The sequence below is a fragment of the Mytilus galloprovincialis genome, chromosome 1 (assembly GCF_965363235.1).
Source record: "Mytilus galloprovincialis chromosome 1, xbMytGall1.hap1.1, whole genome shotgun sequence".
NCBI classification, from domain to species: Eukaryota; Metazoa; Mollusca; class Bivalvia; order Mytilida; family Mytilidae; genus Mytilus; species Mytilus galloprovincialis.
The window spans coordinates 3,845,009-3,866,029 of NC_134838.1; the positions used below are offsets into that span (position 1 = coordinate 3,845,009).

The window sequence follows — 21,021 nt, forward strand, 5'->3', positions numbered from 1 at the left end:
ATATGGTATGGGTTTGTTGTGTCTGTAGATTTTACTGTAATATGGTGTGGAGTTGTTGTGTCAGTGTAGATTTTACTGTAATATGGTATGGGTTTGTTGTGTCAGTGTAGATTTTACTGTAATATGGTATGGGTTTGTTGTGTCTGTAGATTTTACTGTAATATGGTATGGTTTTGTGGTGTCAGTGTAGATTTTACTGTAATATGGTTATGGGTTTGTTGTGTCAGTGTAGATTTTACTGTAATATGGTATGGGTTTGTTGTGTTAGTGTAGATTTTACTGTAAAATGGTATGGGTTTGTTGTGTCTGTAGATTTTACTGTAATATGGTGTGGTTTTGTTGTGTCAGTGTAGATTTTACTGTTATATGGTATGGGTTTGTTGTGTCTGTAGATTTTACTGTAATATGGTGTGGTTTTTGTCGAGCCTGCAACTTTTGTTGCAGAAAGCTCGACATAGGGATAGTGATCCGGCGGCGGCGGCGGTGTTAGCTAACTTCTTAAAAGCTTTATATTTTAGAAGGTGGAAGACCTGGATGCTTCATACTTTGTATATAGATGCCTCATGTTACGAAGTTTCCGTCAGTCACATGTCCAATGTCCTTGACCTCATTTTCATGGTTCAGTGACCACTTGAAAAAAAAGTTCAGATTTTTTGTAATGTTGAATTCTCTCTTATTATAAGTAATAGGATAACTATATTTGATATGTGCGTACCTTGAAAGGTCCTCATGTCTGTCAGACAGTTTTCACTTGACCTCGACCTCATTTCATGGATCAGTGAACAAGGTTAAGTTTTGGTGGTCAAGTCCATATCTCAGATACTACAAGCAATAGGGCTAGTATATTCGGTGTATGGAAGGACTGTAAGGTGTACATGGCCAACTGGCAGGTGTCATCTGACCTTGACCTCATTTTCATGGTTCAGTGGTTATAGTTAAATTTTTGTGTTTTGGTCTGTTTTTCTCATACTATATGCAATAGGTCTACTATATTTGTTGTATGGAATGATTGTAAGGTGTACCTATCTAGCGGGCAGATGTCATGTGACCTTGACCTCATTTTCATGGTTCAGTGGTCAAAGTTAAGTTTTTGAGTTTTGGTCTTTTTATCTAATACTATATGCCATAGGCCATCTATATTTGGTGTATGGAAATATTTTATGATCTTTATGTCAGTCGCGCAGGTTTTATTTGACCGTGACCTCATTTTCACGGTTCATTGCACAGTGTTAAGTTTTTGTGTTTTGGTCTATTTTTCTTAAACTATAAGTAATAGGTCAACTATATATGTTGTATAGAAGCATTGTTAGCTGTACATGTCTGCCTGGCATGGTTCATCTGACCTTGACCTCATTTTCAAGGTTCATTGGTCTTTGTTTAGTTATCTCGGTTAATGTTAAGTTTATGTGACAGTTGTATTAAAGCTTAGCTTTATACTTTGGACTATCAACATAATATCAATGATTAGTATAGAAGGCGAGACATTTCAGCGTGTGCACTCTTGTGTTGTGTCAGTGTAGATTTTACTGTTATATGGTATGGGTTTGTTGTGTCTGTAGATTTTACTGTAATATGGTGTGGTTTTGTTGTGTCTGTAGATTTTACTGTAATATGGTATGGGTTTGTTGTGTCTGTAGATTTTACTGTAATATGGTGTGGTTTTGTTGTGTCAGTGTAGATTTTACTGTTATATGGTATGGGTTTGTTGTGTCAGTGTAGATTTTACTGTAATATGGTATGGGTTTGTTGTGTCTGTAGATTTTACTGTAATATGGTATGGTTTTGTGGTGTAGGTGTAGATTTTACTGTAATATGGTTATGGGTTTGTTGTGTCAGTGTAGATTTTACTGTAATATGGTATGGGTTTGTTGTGTCAGTGTAGATTTTACTATATCATGGTATGGGATTGTTTTGTCAGTGTAGATTTTACTATATCATGGTATGGGATTGTTGTGTCAGTGTAGATTTTACTATATCATGGTATGGGATTGGTGTGTCGGTGGAGATTTTACTATATCATGGTATGGGATTGTTGTGTCTGTATAGATGTGACTATATGGGTTTGTTGTGACGATGTTGGTCTGACTATATCATGGTATGGGTTTGTTATGTCTGTAGATCTTACTGTATCATGGTATGGGTTTGTTATGTCAGTGTAGATATTACTGTATCATGGTATGGGTTTGTTGTGTCAGTGTAGATTTTACTGTATCATGGTATTGGTTTGTTATGTCTAGACATTACTGTATCATGGTATGGGTTTGTTGTGTCAGTGTAGATTTACTGTATCATGGTATGGGATTGGTGTGTTTGTGTAGATTTTACTATATCATGGTATGGGTTTGTTGTGTCAGTGTAGATCTGACTATATCATGGTATGGGTTTGTTGATTTGATGTAGATCTGACTGTATCATGGTATTGGTTTGTTATGTCTGTAGATCTTACTGTATCATGGTATGGGTTTGTTGTGTCAGTGTAGATTTTACTGTATCATGGTATGGGTTTGTTGTGTAGATTTGACTGTATCATGGTATGGGTTTGTTGTGTCTGTGTAGATTTGACTGTATCATTGTGTGGGTTTGTTGTTTTGGTGTAGGTATGAACAGAAATGGAGTAATTCAGAAGTATTTCATCAGAAATGGAACTCTTGGGGTTCTTTGATATGCTAATTCTAACAATATACGTAGATTTTGGATATTGGTTCAAAATAGGTAAATGTTTAATTTCAAGTTTTTCAGTTCTTTGACCCTATTCATTTTGTGTCACAAACCTATGCTGTGTAAAATATTCAGACAAAATCCAAATTCATAGCTGTTTTAAGCTTAAATGTTTTGTCTATACTTGCTCAACTGTTCATGTTTCGACCTCTGCAGATAAAGTCTGGTTTGCTGTCCCTCTGACAGCCTCTTGTGTTGTGTACATGTTAGACATCATGCAGATCAGGTTACAAGACTTTCTAATAAGAAGCTATTGAGAGTTTAAAGGGTATCAAACTAATATCTTCTTTGGCAAATTCCTGTTAAAAGATTACTATCTTCTATCTGTTCTGTTATTTAACAGTTATATTTAGATAACATCTTTTCAATGATTGAAAAAGGAAATACAATTGTAATGTCAGACATGTAGTTGTGAGGAAAAATAAAGAACTAAAGAACACCAATGGCCGAAACGTCTCAAAAAATTGGTTTATTGATACAGTTATATTCTGACAATTTAAGGTATGTTTTGAAATCTGAGTTTCTGCTACAGGAATTAGTATCTAAATTTCATTCCAACTTTCAATACTGTAATTTGGAATTAATTTAAGCAAGAAATTCAAAGTGTTTTCCTTATACAAAACTTAGGATATTTTTACTGTTGTAAAATTTTGGCATATTAAATGATCATTGGAAGGCATGAAAATAATACATTTATCAATATAAATCATTGCAGGAGTTTATGAAATGATGATAAGAACATTGTGAGCAATGATAAAAAGTAAACCATAAATTAAAGTAAACCTAAATTTCATTATATTTATGAGAGAAAAAAAACAATTACCCTAATTACATAACTAGTAGGATCAATCAACTTTATGTTAATTAGCCCTTTTATCTGATTACCAGAATTAACAGATTATAAGTGCAAATTTACTTTAATTTATAAAATCTAGCCCAAGTTCATTTTTCAAAATATTGCAATTAAAATGCTCCAATTTTTAGATCAAATATCTCACAAACAAATATCATAATGGTGTTTCTTTTTGATGATGTTGAATTTTGATGTATTTTATGTGTAAAATAATATTTGTATGTGTAAAATAAAATATTGTTTTGTACTTAATTCAACTAATATATTTATAATTGTCCCCATCACATGAATATAATCAAATATTCAAAATAGATTTGCATTTTTTTCCTATCAGTGGTGGATTCAGAAATTTTCATAAGGGGCCCACTGACTGCCTAAGAATGCTTCTTCTCTAGTGATTCTCTAAAGAATCAACCATTTTTTTCTGAGAAAAGGAGGGCCCGTGCCCCTTACCCCCTAAATCTGCCTCTGTCTATTAAGTTTTGTAGTGTGAAATTTGAATAATTAATTTAAAGAAACAAATTTATTTTATTTCCTTAAATACAATTTTTCACGTATTAATATTCTATCAAAATTATTAAACAATTGATAGAAGTAACTGGTTTAATAAAAATATTCTCTGAAATGCTTCTTCCTCTCTTTTTATATTTATTATACAATAAGTAAATGATATAATCTAATATTTCATTTTTATATTTTTAAAATAAAGAATGTTTTGATGTATATTATGGTATTCATTATTAACATTAACATTTACATATAATTGCACCTATATGACAACAACTTGGCACATGGAATATTTGACAAGACATTCAATAAACAATAATACAAATGATATAACAATGTATAATATGATTCAATTGTTATTTGCAAGTCACAAGTCTGTGTAATGCCAAAAACTTATCTGTGAATATAAGTCATTGTTTGTTATCTGATTAAAATATAAATAACAATCGATGAATAAAATATAAATAACAATCGATGAATCAAATATAAAAAGACTTGGAATGTTTCCAATAAAACTTATAATAAAAACTATAACATTATAATATATTTGGTAAACAGGAAACACGCAAGAGATTCGTTATCCATATATTATACAAGGATTTTGTGTTGACCTTGTGTTAAACAGGGAAAGGAGCTTTATATCTAAGGATTTGTATAAAACTATACAAATCATTGGTTTATCTATTTTGATGTATACATGAATAATTCTTTATATGCATTTTAACTTCTTTTGAAATAATGATTCCAACATTAGAAGATAAAAAGGACTAATAAAAAACAGATGTAAAAAAACAAACAAAAACCGTGGTCTAACAAATGGAGAAAAGAATAAAGAGGCCAAGTGTGACCCCCACCCCCCTAATTGTACATGATGAATTTTTAAAACAGAAAAATAAAAAATACAATAAATCTTAAATGAACTGGAAACCCATCAGGGGGGTGTGAATTGAAATTTATTTAAAAATAACACATCATCAATTTCATTTATGATATAAATATTAGAAGTTTATATTTACAATTTCCAACATTAAGTGTCTTAAATGTGTGTTATAGTTTCTACCATAGCTATTTTTTCAATAATTTGTTATCCATTCGTTTGATGTGTTTGAGCTTTTGATTTTGCCATTTGATAAGGGACTTTCCGTTTTGAATTTTCCTCGGAGTTCGGTATTTCTGTGATTTTAGTTTTTGCTGCATTTTTACCCATAAAACACCATTTTAATGTAATGATTTAATGAATGGTTTGATCATTTTGATTTTGATTTATACAATGTTTGTTCAGAACGTTCTTGATAGGAATCTGAGTATTATGCATTAGGGAGTTCAGACTGTAATGAACTTCGTTGTCTATGTTCATCCTGCCATTCCTGAATTGTGTACTTCGTGTGTATCACCTTTCAGTGTAAAATATAAACTAAAAGCCAAGGCATATGTGGCTAGTCCAGCAAGTATTCCAACTATCACAAATATCATGGCTTTCTTTGCATGATGTTTGGAAGCAACTTCATCTCCAAGCTGCCATGCATGGTTTGCTTTGACTGAAATAGATAAATGCTTAAATTAATGTTCTATGCAAATGCCTACCAGAAAAAAACATACTAAAATCAACCGAATGTAGGACTTGTCATTGTCTTACATATAAGATTTTTTACTCCATTCTATCGTAGACCAAACACATACTGTTTAGATTTGTTTTAACCTTACACATTTTGCCTACCCATTATATATTTCTTGCGGTAAACGGACAGAAAGTCACAGGACAAAAAGTCACAGGGCATAAAGTCACAAATTTGATAGGACAAAAAGTCACAGGACAAAAAGTCACAGGACAAAAAGTCACAAAGATTTTTTTGACAATTGTTTGAATATATAAGAGAAATATCTAAAAATATTTACTTTTTAATACATATATTCCTATCAAAGTTAATGATATTTATCATTTTACTTGAATAATGAAGATGGTGACGTTCCCTTGTCACCATCTTACGGTGTTTATATATCTCAACTTGTACGATTCGCTCGTGTATGTAACAATGTTTTAGATTTTAACGAGAGAAATTTATGTATTACTGAAAAATTATTACACCAGGGTTTTCGATATCACAAACTAGTCAAAACATTTACTAAATTTTATCATCGGTATAAAGACATCATTCGTAAATATAGTTCAACATGCAGACTTCTATTACGTTCAGGTATTTCACATCCAATTTTTTATGGAAATATTCTTTATAAAGCACAAAGGTGTCAGTATTCACCTCAGAAACTTACAAAACCTTTGAATAGACTTATTAAGAAGGGATATAATTACGATACTGTTGTCAAGTCATTAAAGATTGCATATTTTGGCGTTAATATTGAGTCACTGATAAGGTCTTTGCATCGGAACTAAACACATTTATTCTAAAAACAGTTAATGGCATGACACGGGTTATGTTCTTCTCATATATGTTATGATGGTATGATACTAAACCCCTAACGGGAAGGATTGTGCCTGATGTTCATATGATGAAATCATAATCTTTCAGTCAGTTTAATTGAAGTCTGGAGCTGGCATGTCAGTTAACTGCTAGTAGTCTGTTGTTATTTATGTATTATTGTCATTTTGTTTATTTTCTTTGGTTACATCTTCTGACATCAGACTCGGACTTCTCTTGAACTGAATTTTAATGTGCGTATTGTTATACGTTTACTTTTCTACATTGGTTAGAGGTATAGGGGGAGGGTTGAGATCTCACAAACATGTTTAACCCCGCCGCATTTTTGCGCCTGTCCCAAGTCAGGAGCCTCTGGCCTTTGTTAGTCTTGTATTATTTTAATTTTAGTTTCTTGTGTACAATTTGGAAATTAGTATGGCGTTCATTATCACTGGACTAGTATATATTTGTTCAGGGGCCAGCTGAAGGACGCCTCCGGGTGCGGGAATTTCTCGCTACATTGAAGACCTGTTGGTGACCCTCTGCTGTTGTTTTTTATTTGGTCGGGTTGTTGTCTCTTTGACACATTCCCCATTTCCATTCTCAATTTTATTATTTAATTTTAATCATGCAAAGGACATATTTCTTGGCACCATAAAGCCATTTAAGTGCCAATCTACTTTGACATTTTGTTTTCTTAACAATAATTTTAATCATCTTTAATATTTTTTTGATAAATTTTGCTTACAAAGTTGGTAATATACAATACTTCAAGAAAAATACAAAAAATGTTTTTGTAAAAATGAGCATTTTTTATTCCAAGAAAATAATCAGAAAAAAATGAATTGTGACTTTTTGTCCTGTGACTTTTTGTCCGTGACTTTTTGTCTGTGACTTTTTGTCCTGTGACTTTCTGTCCTACATTCGTCCTAGATACCTACCCTAGTTCATTTGTGCAGAAGGAAAGAAATTACCGAGTCATTGTAAGAGACAAATTGTTTATATTATTGAAAGTGTAGTGAATTGCTTACAAAATGATGATGATCACAGCTTTATTATAACCTTCTGATTAAATGATGAATTACCTCCAAAATGATATCCCAGTAATCCAAAAATGAAATTGCATAGCATGATAACAAAACATGAGGTGACCACAAAGTCCTTTGGTTTTCGTTTTCCATCAGGTTTTCCTTGAGTTACAACATTACTCCCTGATTGTTCTGATATGATAACACCAGACGAGCTATAGCCAACTGTTGGCTGGGTTGTAATCACAGCTGGTCCATTTGATGATTTGTCTATATTTACATGGACCTCTTCGTGGGTTATGGTTGCAGGGTTGGAATGTCCTTCACTCGACATTTCCTATAACAAAACAAACATTGATTTAATTAAATGTAACAGAGGAGGGACATGAAATGAAAGAACAACTTAACTTTGTCCGAGGTCATTTTAGTAAATAAGACATGCCTTAAAAAACGAAAGCAGACATTTCTTGATTTCTTATAGAAATCTAAACCAAGCCCTCATCCTACGTCAATCCCCCAAGACTAGAACAAGGTATGAAATTTATCTATTTCAAAAATATTATGACATTTACGCAAAAAAAACTACCTCTCCTCCTCCCTTCACAATAATCTATCTTACCTTTTACATCAACGATGAAGATAGACGTAGGTAACTGTCCAATTAAGAAATAACTTGATTAGTACGTTTTTAAAAATATTTTAAAAACACTTAATTCAGGGTCATCTTCAAGATAATAGTGTATTGATGTATTTGAAAAGATTTACCTGTTATTTACCTGTTGACGTCACTATTCTTCAGGTGAGTCACCTTTTCATAAAGGTGATATCCAGTACACAATTCAATCATCTGTGTACTGTATAAACATATTTATTATCCATCAGGAGGTCCGAGTTCTAGCGGTCAGGAGAGAGAATCGAACAGAAGTCTATATTTCAACAGGAGGTCCGAGTTCTAGCAGTCAGGAGGGAGAATTAAATAAAAGTCTAAATTTCAAGCTTCTAAAAACGACAGGGTTATTGCAGTATTCAGACCTTGGTCTTTCGGGAACTTTAGCCGATTTGATTGGTTGATTGTTTCTTAATTTACGTCCAGTGGCAAATAGTTCATGCATTTGCTGGACGCATGTCGGTTTGAAGTGTTACTGATGATCATTTTGTCTTAGAGACAGTATCACCTTATAGCCAGCTATATAGTTTTGATTTTGCTCATTGTTGAAGTCAATACTATGGCCTTTAGTTGTCAACTTGTACGTCTTTTGGTCTCTGATGGAGAGTTGTCTCATTGGCAATCATAATACATCTTTTCTGAATTTGTATAGTGTCACGAAAAATGCTGTCACAGTTGAGGTCACCTTTTTGTCGGATTCACCAAAGGTTTAAGGTTTGAAAAGTGTTAAATACAGAATTTATGATAAACACTGGAATATCTCTTTATATCATTTTTTTTTCACACACACCCGAATGCATATCAATTGTGCCAAAATAAAACTGCATCTGCTTACCAGTTAATTTATTTATCAAATAGAAATTATCTTACACTCAATGTTTGACATTTATTGGACAAATCATGGAATGCATGCGAGTTGTAGGGTATTCGAAATATCTCTTAACAGAAATCCTATCACCTAACCTTCTTATTTCGTGCTAATCTGTCTTTGCTCTTGTTGCTTAATGCCGCACTTGGCTGAGAAGCAACAGATTCGTATTAACCAACGACTCTGCTAGCAAGTTATCATCGTTCAGGAGGAGCAGGGGGTTCGGGTTTTCCGTGTATGATAGCATCAACCTTACAGCAATTTTTTTTTTTTTTTTAATGGCAATATCCCTGCTCGTCATTTGTCAGATTTCTGATTATAATTTTCATAGCGATAATAATTATTTGATACGGTATCCGATTCTACTGTTAGAAGGGAAAGGATACCGTGTCGTGTCCCTATTATATATATGATATTTCAGAAGATACAAACAAAAATTATAAAAACCTTGCTATAATTTATTGGCAAGCTTAAAAAATTACAGATTTTACACACAAGGCAAATTAGAGTTATCTTTCTTTTTACGGTTAACCAGGTTCGGTAAACGTTTTAAATAAAGTTTACAATATCTTTCTTAGGTGAATACACAGTGGGCATGGTGGGTGAATAAACTTTTTTTATTTACATAATACTGTAGATTCGTTTATTCAGAAAGTTTATATTTATTTTTTATAATTCATTGTAATTTATCTGCTCCTTGTGGGCGCTGTAATTAACAAAAAAATAATAATCATTCTGTAAATGTTCCTGTATACAACCCTCGGTACAAAACCATGTAAAGAATTTGACTCAGACAATATATTAAAAATAACTTATATATGACATAAGTCTCCATTACAAATCATATGATAATATACAAAACAGAATTTCTAAGTTTTTCTGTAGTATAAACAATAAGATTATAAACATAATTTTAAAAATTGTTTCTAATTTCTAATGCATCTTTAATAAATTTTATATGTCCTACAGTGCGTTTTCCTAGTTGCACACTTTTTTTTGTATTATTTTCAAGGACGTATATTATACATATATATATTATATATATTATGTATATATATATGTTAGTTATACGTCCTTGTTATTTTAGTCAAAAGATACCATTTAATAAAACAAAATTCTTTCTTTTTTTTCATGACTGAGCGCTATAGGACGTTATCCGGGACTCTTTCTAATAGTTTGTTTTTATTACTTTTAATACTTGATATTAGTTTCTGAACATCTTCGCTAGCCAAGATAGTTTCTGAAGTGAATTTGTTGGGTCCTTAAATTTAATAGTTATCTAATTTCATTAATTGTTAGCTGGGCAAGTTTTCTCTATATTCTTCGTACTTTATGGAATATAAGAATCGAGATAAGAAACGATAGACGGACCAGAGGTAAAAACCGCTTCTTCCAAGAAAGGGCCACAACAGACGCCTTCGGACAATCATTTTTTCCAAGGACCATTAGAGACTGGAACCAACTGCCAACATCGGCAACATCAGCTGACACAGTTGATGGATTCAGAGCTGCCCTGAAGGCATGCTCTGCTAAAATTTAGACAGTAACATCCTGTAGATCTACATAGTTTTAATTGTATATATATAGAGAACGTTTTATCCTGTAAATAGCCAAGAGAAAACTTTCTGTGTTGTCCGACATTGCGTTAGTTTTCGCGGGACCTCATACATTCAAGATTTGAATTCGGTTCCTTACCTGGAAGAAGAAAAAGAAGAATAGAATAAGAATAATTTATTTTCTATATAACATCAGAAACATATTAAATATTTATTGTACATTGTCGACCCTTTATAGTAATCCCTATGACATGATATATTATATAATAGTCCCCTCAGTTATCCTCTTCCACAAAACACAATGAAACAAGAATGTGTCCTCAGTACACGAATGCCCCACTCGCACTATCATTTTCTATGTCCAGTGGACCGTGAAATTGGGGTAAAATCTCTAATTTGGCATTAAAATTAGAAAGATCATATCATAGGGAACATGTGTACCAAGTTTGAAGTCGATTGGACTTCAACTTCATCAAAAACTACCTCGACCAAAAACTTTAACCTGAAGCGGGACAGACGGACGAACGAACGGACGAACGGACGGACGAACGGACGCACAGACCAGAAAACATAATGCCCCGGCCTCTACTATCGTAGGTGGGGCATAAAAAGAAATAATGATCAATAAACCCATTCCAACCCTGCTTTATTTACGACGTGTAGTAGAAACCATAAAAGAATACCCAGGTCTTTCACATGCAGTAACGTTACATTAACAGTATTTGAAATAACCCAATTTTACCCCCGATTAGAATAATTATAATGACATGTTTACTTTTGTTGTTGTGATAGAATGAAATAGGTTACAACTGGTTGTGACGCATTATTAGTTATTTTTAGATATGCCAAATATGGAACCGATTATGACGTTCTCTCAATTCATTGGTTCAACCGTATGCATAATTATCCGCTGATTGTTGACGTAGGGGTTTTTAGAGTGGATTCTACACAACAAGCGTAGCCATTACAGCTGAGAGAGCGAACAAAGAAGGGTGGAAGATCTAAAGCAGAGCTGTGGCGAAAAGTAACTAAAAATTGGTTAAGAAAAGTGTGAAACTGGAATATTTAAAGAACAATAAATTGAAATACTGAGTTATATCAAAGAAATTTTAATACGGTAACAGTAAAATTTGGAGTAAAACGTGTGTAAAACAACGACAGCTGTTGTAAACAAGTTACGGAAAACTCAGAAAATTTTATGACAATTGTAAACATTGAGTATGAAAATTGAATTAAGAAGTGCAGTGGATTTTCTGTCAAATTTCATCAGAATTTCAAAGTATGTAACGGACGAGCAACTATGTAACTTCAGGGAATCATTACTCGACTTACTCCAAAACAAGTATGAAAATCATTGGTTTCCAGAGAAGCCATGCAAAGGAAGTGGATATAGGTGTATAAGACTGAATCACAATATGGACCCAACAGTCAGGGAAGCAGGGTCAGCTTGTGGACTAAATCAGAAAGCTCTAGAAGACATTTTACCTAAGGAATTAACAATGTGGGTAGACCCAAAGGAAGTTTCGTATAGGTTGGGTGAAAATGGAAGTATAGGCATTATATTTGATGGAACCGTCCGAATTAACTCATTTTACGCCAGTCCTGCCTCACATAACAGATTGCAGCACTCCTGTAAGGGGAAAGTATTTATATCTAGAGACAACTTTCAGCAAATGCCAACTTTAGTTCAGGGCTGAGCAGGTGGATTTTGAGACATTCATTTTGTTCATTAAATTCCAGTATTTTGATCACGACCTCATTTTAATCTCAAAGGACATTGAAAACGGGAACAAAACTTTTGTTTGTGCAGTATTTATGGAACTTATTGTGAGTGTGCATGTGAAAACTTCGAGAAAATGGTTGTTATTGTGGAAGTGTTAGGGAGTGTGTGCTTTGAATTATAGATCAAAATGTTTACCTCTAAACACAATTTGTATGATGTATCATTCAATGATATTGATATTTTGATCAATTGAAATGCCACAACCATTTAATGGGACAGAATTTGTACATTATTCAGTTATTTTTTTAATTGTGCAAAGCAATGTCTTTCATCAATTTTTGTCATGTCCCTATGATCTCGAAATCAATTTTTCTTGTTATATTAATGTAATGTGTATTAATAATGCTATGTTATATTATAAATGGCAAAGCATATTGTACCTTAATGATCTAAGGTTACTATTTGTTTAAAAATGTGTAAAAAAAACTAAAAAAAAAGAAAAAATAGAAATGAATATTGATTTAATATAAATTCAGCAAATTTAAGCACTAGTTTGTTATCTTTTTATCAGTTATATACTGTTGCAGTATCATTTACAGTTTTTGTTTGAGTAGTATAAATCAGTCAACTTGTGACAGATGTCACCTGATGTTTTATCTCTCCTAAATTAGATTTCATTAAGTTGTTAATTAGATGTTAATTAAATCTGTACATTCTGTACCTAAAAAAAGTCTATTATATATATATTATATATAATATTGTAAAGAGCTTAGTGGTTTAATTACAAATTCTATATTTAACTATCAGACTATATTCGGTATTTATTTAAAAAAAAACAGTCAACCTTTCAGATCGAACCTAGATTAGAATTTGTTTTATTAAAAAAGACCAAAGGTTGATTAATGTTAGGCAGTAGAAGTTTAAAACAAAAACTGTAAATTGAATTGCATTGAACATATATTGGAGTTACTGTGAATACGTATTGCATGCAGCAACTTTCCTGCAATATATCATTGCACATGCATTGCAGACATTGGACAGGGTAAAAAAAAAATTTTTTTAGTACAATGAAAAAAGAGTTACTACAAAGTCGTACACTATGTCAGTCTGACTTCCTCCTGGTTAATTCCTTACTCTTCTGGTTTGGTTTTATTCTTAAGTTGGTGGGTTGGTTTATTTGTTTTGATTAAAACATTTATGAAAGGAGATACATGTACATGTTCAAATGAATGCTGTATGGTGACCTATAGTTGTCAATTTCTGTGTCATTTGGTCTCTTGTGTATCATAGGCAATCTGCCGTACCAAATCACTATTTCTTGTGATCTTTACATCTGTATCAGGGTAAAGCTTTCGAAAAAGTTTTGATAAAAGATATATCAAGAGCAAAATCTGTTCTCTATATATAGTTGGATATAGAAAGCCCTGACATGAGAAATTGTGAAACATATATAGCTGGATGTAGAAAACCCTGACATGACAAATTGTGAAACATATGTAGTTGGATATAAAAAGCCCTGACATGACAAATTGTGAAACGAGAGACTTTTTTGGTATTTATAACAGACTTATGACCTTTTAACAGGTTTTTGTCGAGCCTGCAACTTTTGGGATAGTGATCCGGCGGCGGCGGCGGTGTTAGCTTACTTCTTAAAAGCTTTATATTTTAGAAGGTGGAAGACCTGGATGCTTCATACTTTGTATATAGATGCCTCATGTTACGAAGTTTCCATCAGTCACATGTCCAATGTCCTTGACCTCATTTTCATGGTTCAGTGACCACTTGAAAAAAAAGTTCAGATTTTTTGTAATGTTGAATTCACTCTTATTATAAGTAATAGGATAACTATATTTGATATGTGCGTACCTTGAAAGATCCTCATGTCTGTCAGACAGTTTTCACTTGACCTCGACCTCATTTCATGGATCAGTGAACAAGGTTAAGTTTTGGTGGTCAAGTCCATATCTCAGATACTACAAGCAATAGGGCTAGTATATTCGGTGTATGGAAGGACTGTAAGGTGTACATGTTCAACTGGCAGGTGTCATCTGACCTTGACCTCATTTTCATGGTTCAGTGGTTATAGTTAAATTTTTGTGTTTTGGTCTGTTTTTCTCATACTATATGCAATAGGTCTACTATATTTGTTGTATGGAATGATTGTAAGGTGTACCTATCTAGTGGGCAGATGTCATGTGACCTTGACCTCATTTTCATGGTTCAGTGGTCAAAGTTTAAGTTTTTGAGTTTTGGTCTTTTTATCTAATACTATATGCCATAGGTCATCGATATTTGGTGTATGGAAATATTTTATGATCTTTATGTTAGTCGCAGTGGCGGATCCAGAAATTTTCATAAGTGGGGGCCCACTGACTGACCTAAGAGGGGGCCCGCTCCAGTCACGCTTCAGTGATTCCCTATATAAGCAACCAAATTTTTTCCCAAAAAGGGGGCCCCCCCCCTAAATCCGCCTCTGCGTCGCGCAGGTTTTATTTGACCGTGACCTCATTTTCACGGTTCATTGCACTGTTTTAAGTTTTTATACGACCGCAAAATTTGAAAAATTTTTCGTCGTATATTGCTATCACGTTGGCGTCGTCGTCGTCGTCGTCGTCGTCGTCGTCGTCGTCCGTCGTCCGAATACTTTTAGTTTTCGCACTCTAACTTTAGTAAAAGTGAATGGAAATCTATGAAATTTTAACACAAGGTTTATGACCACAAAAGGAAGGTTGGTATTGATTTTGGGAGTTTTGGTCCCAACATTTTAGGAATTAGGGGCCAAAAAGGGCCCAAATAAGCATTTTCTTGGTTTTCGCACTATAACTTTAGTTTAAGTGAATAGAAATCTATGAAATTTTGACACAAGGTTTATGACCACAAAAGGAAGGTTGGAATTGATTTTGGGGGTTTTGGTTCCAACAGTTTAGGAATTAGGGGCCAAAAAAGGGCCCAAATAAGCATTATTCTTGGTTTTCGCACAATAACTTAAGTATAAGTAAATAGAAATCAATGAAATTTTAGCACAAGGTTTATGACCACAAAAGGAAGGTTGGGATTGATTTTTGGAGTTGAGGTCACAACAGTTTATGAATTAGGGGCCAAAAAGGGGCCCTATTAAGCATTATTTTTGGTTTTTGCACCATAACTTTAGTATAAGTAAATAGAAATCTATGAAATTTAAACACAAGGTTTATGACCATAAAAGGAAGGTTGGGTTTGATTTTGGGAGTTTTGGTCCTAACAGTTTAGGAATAAGGGGCCCAAAGGGTCCAAAATTGAACTTTGTGTGATTTCATCAAAAATTGAATAATTGGGGTTCTTTGATATGCCGAATCTAACTATGTATGTAGATTCTTAATTTTTGGTCCCGTTTTCAAATTGGTCTACATTAAGGTCCAAAGGGTCCAAAATTAAACTTAGTTTGATTTTAACAAAAATTGAATCCTTGGGGTTCTTTGATATGCTGAATTTAAAAATGTACTTAGATTTTTAATTATTGGCCTAGTTTTCAAGTTGGTCCAAATGGGGGTCCAAAATTAAACTTTGTTTGATTTCTTCAAAAATTGAATAAATGGGTTCTTTGATATGCCAAATCTAACTGTGTATGTAGATTCTTAATTTTTGGTCCAGTTTTCAAATTGGTCTACATTAAGGTCCAAAGGGTCCAAATTAAACTAAGTTTGGTTTTAACAAAAATTAAATTCTTGGGCTTATTTGATATGCTTTATCTAAATATGTACTTTGATTTTTGATTATGGGCCCAGTTTTCAAGTTGGTCCAAATCAGGATTCCATATCAAGTATTGTGCAATAGCAAGAAATTTTCAATTGCACAGTATTGCACAATAGCAAGAAATATCTAATTGCACAATATTGTGCAATAGCAATTAATTTTCAATTGGAGTTATCTTTCTTTGTATAGAATAGTAGTTGATAATATATGTTGGAAATTTGCCAGACATGACTATGATGTCATTTTCTATTTTTATTTGCCAATAACTTTATGTAAATAACTTCATTGGAAATTTGCCAATATAAAATGTTGCTGATGAAGCTTTTTTTCCTTATCTTATCTAAAATGTTTTAGATAATGTATGTTGGAAATTTGCCAGACATGACTATGATGTCATTTTCTATTTTTATTTGCCAATAACTTTATGTAAATAACTTCATTGGAAATTTGCCAATATAAAATGTTGCTGATGAAGTTTTTTTTATTGTTTTATACAATAAACAATGTATATTCACTTTTACTACCAACCAATCTTTACCATTCAGTGATAACAAGCACTTTATTTTACATTTTAATATTTTATGATGTATTTAAAAGAGTAGTTATTGTTGCAAACTCCATTAGAAATTTGAATTGATATCAGTTTTGGAAAAAGGGAAACGGGGATGTGAAAAAAGGGGGGGGGGCTTAAATTTTTCTCATTTCAGATTTCATAAATAAAAAGAAAATTTCTTCAAACATTTTTTTGAGAGGATTAATATTCAACAGCATAGTGAATTGCTCAAAGGCAAAAAAAACTTTTAAGTTCATTAGACCACATTCATTCTGTGTCAGAAACCTATGCTGTGTCAACTATTTAATTTTAGATTTAAATAAGAAGAAATCTTTAATTGATTTGTAAAATCTTGACATTTGTTTTGTGTAAAAAAAACCATGTAATGTCAAAAATTTGATCACAATCCAAATTCAGAGCTGTATCACGCTTGAATGTTTTGTCCATACTTGCCCCAACTGTTCAGGGTTCGACCTCTGCGGTCGTATAAAGCTGCGCCCTGCGGAGCACCTGGTTGTGTTTTGGTCTATTTTTCTTAAACTATAAGTAATAGGTCAACTATATATATGTTGTATAGAAGCATTGTTAGCTGTACATGTCTGCCTGGCATGGTTCATCTGACCTTGACCTCATTTTCAAGGTTCATTGGTCTTTGTTTAGTTATCTTGGTTAATGTTAAGTTTATGTGACAGTTGTATTAAAGCTTAGCTTTATACTTAGGACTATCAACATAATATCAATGATTAGTATAGAAGGCGAGACATTTCAGTGTGTGCACTCTTGTATAACCTTTTAACGGGTTTGCACTCTATGGTTGGAGTCTTGGACTATCATATAGTGATACTCTGTCTGGCAAGAAATGTTAAATTTGAGCTTATAATTGATGCCAGTTTGGGAAAACATTGATGAATTGGATGTGTATAGTGATAGTTCTGGTTAATTCCCTCTATAATTGTACCAAGTGAAAGCTTGATTTTACTCCTTTTAGTTGCTCTTACTTGACAAAGTTCCAGAATGTCATACCACAGAGTAGGTACATTTGTATATATTTTGGAGTCAAAAGTTGTTTAGTTGTAAAATAATCCATTTCATTATATGAGATTTCAATATACTGTGGATTCATTTGTTTTCGTGGATTGTGGTAAACTATGTTATTTCATGGTTTTTGTCGAGCCTGCAACTTTTGTTGCAGAAAGATTGACATAGGGATAGTGATCTGGCGGCGTGAGCTCACTTCTTAAAAGCTTTATATTTTAGAAGGTGGAAGACCTGTATGCTTCATACTTTGTATATAGATGCTTCATGTTACGAAGTTTCCGTCAGTCACATGTCCAATGTCCTTGACCTCATTTTCATGGTTCAGTGACCACTTGAAAAAAAGTTCAAATTTTTTGTAATGTTGAATTCTCTCTTATAAGTAATAGGATAACTATATTTGATATGTGCGTACCTTGCAAGGTCCTCATGTCTGTCAGACAGTTTTCACTTGACCTCGACCTCATTTCATGGATCAGTGAACAAGGTTAAGTTTTGGTGGTCAAGTCCATATCTCGGATACTATAAGCAATAGGGTTAGTATATTCGGTGTATGGAAGGACTGTAAGGTACATGTCCAACTGGCAGGTGTCATCTGACCTTGACCTCATTTTCATGGTTCAGTGGTTATAGTTAAATTTTTGTGTTTTGGTCTGTTTTTCTCATACTATATGCAATAGGTCTACTATATTTGTTGTATGGAATGATTGTAAGGTGTACATGTCTAGCGGGCAGATGTCATGTGACCTTGACCTCATTTTCATAGTTCAGTGGTCAAAGTTAAGATTTTGAGTTTTGGTCTTTTTATCTACTACTATATGCCATAGGTCAACTATATTTGTTGTATGGAAATATTTTATGATCTTTATGTCAGTCGCGCAGGTTTTATTTGACCGTGATCTCATTTTCACGGTTCATTGCACAGTGTTAAGTGTTTGTGTTTTGGTTAATTTTTCTTAAACTATAAGTAATTGGTCAACTATATATGTTGTAAAGAAGCATTGTTAGCTTTACATGTCTGCCTGGCATGGTTCATCTAACCTTGACTCATTTTCAAGGTTCATTGGTCTTTGTTTAGTTATCTTGGTTAATGTTAAGTTAATGTGACAGTTGTAATAAAGCTTAGCTTATCTTATTCCAGGCATAGATTTCCTTAGCCGTATTTGGCACAACTTTTTGGAATTTTGGATCCTCAATGCTCTTCAACTTTGTAATTGTTTGGCTTTATAAATATTTTGATAGGAGGGTCACTGATGAGTCTTATGTAGACGAAACGCGCGTCTGGCATACTAAATTATAATCCTGGTACCTTTGATAACTAATTATACTTAGGACTATCAACATAATATCAATGATTAGTATAGAAGGCGAGACATTTCAGCGTGTGCACTCTTATGCTGAAGTATGTCAAGCCTATTGTAGATTTGCCATTTGTTGAACATTAAATTTTATGGTTCATCAATGCCCTCGAAATCCACGAAAATTGGTATCTCTGCCTACATGTATTAGTATGATTCTAAAGTGGCATTACAGTCTATGCATCCATTTAACGTGTATAAGGTTTAAGTACTGTGAATTCATTTAATTTTGTTGGTACCAATTTTTCATGGATTGAGGAAAAATCATGTTTTCATGAATTTACTCCGGTTACAGCCTACAGAAAATGACTTGTTGAACATTTGAATTCAAGGTTCACCTATAATGGCATTCCATGAAGAATAAAAATGGCATTCCATGAAGAATAAAAATGAATTCAAAGTATAAAATGAAAATAAAGAGATGTGGTATTATTGCCTAATGTCATTGGGCAAAACCCATACTGTACTGTAGTCAGTTAAAAGGTCTTGAAATGACAGTTCATTGTATAAGAAACAATTCCAACATGAAACCAATGGCCTGATTTATAAGCAAACAATGAATGATTGTAATTGTTAACCTTAAAGTTGTGGTCACTTCAACTTGAAACTTGGCATGTAGTACACATGCTCAAAATTATAATGTGAATCTATGGAATTACATGTATATGTCAGATAACAGTTTTGACTCAAATTTCACGACAATGAGATGTGTGAGTAGGACAAGGTATGCTAGGCATATATATCCTGGTTTTGCAGGCTATTAAAGCATAATTTATTTTTTTAACAACAGACCACAGGAACTTGTCTCAGAATATTTTTTCCTATATACCTTGATAATATATTAAGGTATATATACCTTAATAATGTATTAAGGTATATAGTAAAAAAAAATCTGAGACAAGTTCCTGTGCAACAGACTTAAAGTCTTTAACGATGATAAACCAATACATTATAAACTTTCTATACACATTCGGTTTATATGTACAAGCATCAAAGTGCATCACCCCAAAAATGTGGTTCTTATATATTACATGGTTAGTGGCAGATCCGGGTGTTGGACCCACTGCATTTTTTTGGACGATCAATGTATTTGAATGGGGACATATAGTGAACCCCTCTTTTTGTCCTGGGTTAGAGCCCCCCCCTTTTAAAATGGCTGGATTGTCCCCTTACCATCAAACATCACAATTATTTTACAGAGGGAATCACTTGGTAGGGAACAGAGATTATTCAGGAGATGTTCAACCCAAGGAACTATTTTATAGATCAATCCATAAAATAAACATGCAAACATTGCATTATGCATGTATACATGTATACATCACTACCAGGTTAATGACACATTTTCATTGAGACTGCATATGGGATTTAATTGTATATTTTATCCTGATATTAAGTGCTTTTGCTGAGCTGTTGAAATTGTTAATAGACCTATCATACTGACTGGTATTAAGTTCCGCTGATATCGAAATTTGGAGTAATTAATAATGTACATACATAACTGAGAATATACAATATATATATATATAACATCATAGAAACTTCAGGTCAGGAGATATTTGTTATTTGTTTGACCACCGTGAAAAGTAAACTTGAAATTAATATATTTAAAAGCAAATACTCAAGTTATTTCTAATTTATTTAGGTTCATGACGATACAGAAAAAAACGTAAAAATAATTTTGAATTTAAAAAAAAAGAACAAAACATGGATTAAAAAAAAAAGAGGCGTACAAAACAAATGTGATCCTGTTAAGTTTTGCTTCTAGTGTAGGTCGTGTATTTGAAATTAAACAACTGTGCTTACAGTGTATGTCAGTAAGATAAACAGTCTGCAGTCAAGTTTAATGGTAATCCCTTTCCAAACAGGTAACATGGACTAACAAAGATGCAACTGTTTCAAGTAACCATTTAAGTAACAAACAATGTATTTATTCAGCGCACCATGGCACATCTTAAATATCTAGTCAGCCCCCAGGTTCATAACTGCATCTGTAAATTTAAAGT

General features: G+C 33.0%; 1 protein-coding gene across 1 annotated transcript in view; it reads left to right on the top strand.

The window, feature by feature from the left end:
- The first annotated feature begins 68 nt into the window (after window positions 1-68).
- Window positions 69-21,021, top strand: part of LOC143063318 (inositol-pentakisphosphate 2-kinase-like) — an 84,976-nt gene continuing 64,023 nt past the window's right edge. Inside the window, exon 1 of the mRNA XM_076235400.1 lies at window positions 69-3,219. The gene's annotated coding sequence lies outside the window, so the exon portion shown is untranslated. The remainder of the gene's footprint in view (window positions 3,220-21,021) is intronic.